Source organism: Phalacrocorax aristotelis, chromosome 11 (assembly GCF_949628215.1).
Source record: "Phalacrocorax aristotelis chromosome 11, bGulAri2.1, whole genome shotgun sequence".
Lineage (NCBI taxonomy): Eukaryota > Metazoa > Chordata > Aves > Suliformes > Phalacrocoracidae > Phalacrocorax > Phalacrocorax aristotelis.
In genome coordinates, this window is record NC_134286.1 from 1860622 (window position 1) to 1863000 (window position 2379).

The following is a 2379-nucleotide window of genomic DNA, read 5'->3' on the forward strand; positions in this document are numbered from 1 at the left end:
CCGGATCCGGCCCGGTTTTTGCCGCGGCACGCCATTTCGCAGGCCGGATCCGGCCCGGTTTTGCCGCGGCACGCCATTTGGCAGGCCGGATCCGGCCCGGTTTTGCCGCGGCACGCCATTTCGGAGGCCGGATCCGGCCCGTTTTGCCGCGGCACGCCGTTTCGGAGGCCGGATCCGGGCCGGTTTTGCCGCGGCACGCCGTTTCGCAGGCCGGATCCGGTCAGGTTTTTCCGCGGCACGCCGTTCCGGAGGCCGGATCCGGTCCGGACTTACCGCGGCACTCCATTTCGGAGGCCGGATCCGGTCCGGTTTTTCGCGGCACGCCATTTCAGGGGCCGGATCCGGCCCGGTTTTGCCGCGGCACGCCATTTCGGAGGCCGGATCCGGGCCGGTTTTGCCGCGGCACGCCATTTCGGAGGCCGGATCCGGTCCGGTTTTTCCGCGGCACGCCGTTCCTGAGGCCGGATCCGGGCCCGGTTTTGCCGCGGCACGCCATTTCGCAGGCCGGATCCGGCCCGGTTTTGCCGCGGCACGCCATTTCGGAGGCCGGATCCGGCCCGGTTTTGCCGCGGCACGCCATTTGGCAGGCCGGATCCGGCCCGGTTTTGCCGCGGCACGCCATTTCGGAGGCCGGATCCGGCCCGGTTTTGCCGCGGCACACCATTTCGCAGGCCGGATCCGGCCCGGTTTTGCCGCGGCACGCCATTTCGGAGGCCGGATCCGGCCCGGTTTTGCCGCCGCACGCCATTTCGGAGGCCGGATCCGGCCCGGTTTTGCCGCCGCACTCCATTCGGGGGCCGGATCCGGCCCGGTTTTTGCCGCGGCGCGCCATTTCTCGGGCCGGATCCGGCCCGGTTTTGCCGCGGCGCGCCATTTCGCGGGCCGGATCCGGCCGGTTTTGCCGCGGCGCGCCATTTCGCAGGCCGGATCCGGCCCGATTTTGCCGCGGCACGCCATTTCGAGGCCGGATCCGGCCCGGTTTTGCCGCGGCACGCCATTTCGGAGGCCGGATCCGGCCCGGTTTTGCCGCCGCGCGCCATTTCGGAGGCCGGATCCGGCCCGGTCTTGCCGCGGCACGCCATTTCGCAGGCCGGATCCGGCCCGGTTTTGCCGCGGCACGCCATTTCGCAGGCCGGATCCGGCCCGGTTTTGCCGCGGCACGCCATTCCGGGGGCCGGATCCGGCCCCGCTTTTTCCGCCGCACGCCATTCCGGGGGCCGGATCCGGTCCAGTTTTTCCGCGGCAGTCCATTTCAGAGGCCGGATCGGTCCGGTTTTGCCGCCGCACGCCATTTCAGAGGCCGGATCCGGTCCGGTTTTGCCGCCGCACGCCATTTCGGAGGCCGGATCCGGCCCGGTTTTGCCGCGGCACGCCGTTTCGCAGGCCGGATCGGCCCGGTTTTGCCGCGGCACGCCATTTCGCAGGCCGGATCCGCCCGGTTTTGCCGCGGCACGCCATTTCGCAGGCCGGATCCGGCCCGGTTTTGCCGCGGCACGCCGTTTCGGAGGCCGGATCCGGCCCGGTTTTGCCGCGGCACGCCGTTTCGTAGGCCGGATCCGGCCCGTTTTTGCCGCGGCACGCCGTTTCGCAGGCCGGATCCGGCCCGTTTTTGCCGCGGCACGCCGTTTCGCAGGCCGGATCCGGCCCGTTTTTGCCGCGGCACGCCGTTTCGCAGGCCGGATCCGGCCGGTTTTGCCGCGGCACGCCATTTCGGAGGCCGGATCCGGCCCGGTTTTGCCGCGGCACGCCATTTCGGAGGCCGGATCCGGCCCGGGTTTTGCCGCGGCACGCCATTTCGGAGGCCGATCCGGCCCGGTTTTGCCGCGGCACGCCATTTTCGGAGGCCGGATCCGGGCCGGTTTTTCCGCGAAACGCCATTTCGGAGGCCGGATCCGGCCCGGTTTTGCCGCCGCACGCCATTTCGGAGGCCGGATCCGGCCCGTTTTGCCGCCGCCACTCCATTCCGGGGCCGGATCCGGCCCGGTTTTGCCGCCGCACGCCATTTCGCAGGCCGGATCCGGCCCGGTTTTGCCGCCGCACGCCATTTCGCAGGCCGGATCCGGCCGGTTTTGCCGCGGCACGCCATTTCGCAGGCCGGATCCGGCCCGGTTTTGCCGCGGCACGCCATTTGGCAGGCCGGATCCGGCCCGGTTTTGCCGCGGCACCGCCATTTCGGAGGCCGGATCCGGCCCGGTTTTGCCGCGGCACGCCGTTTCGGAGGCCGATCCGGGCCGGTTTTGCCGCGGCACGCCGTTTCGCAGGCCGGATCCGGTCAGGTTTTTCCGCGGCACGCCGTTCCGGAGGCCGGATCCGGTCCGGACTTACCGCGGCACTCCATTTCGGAGGCCGGATCCGGTCCGGTTTTTCCGCGGCACGCCA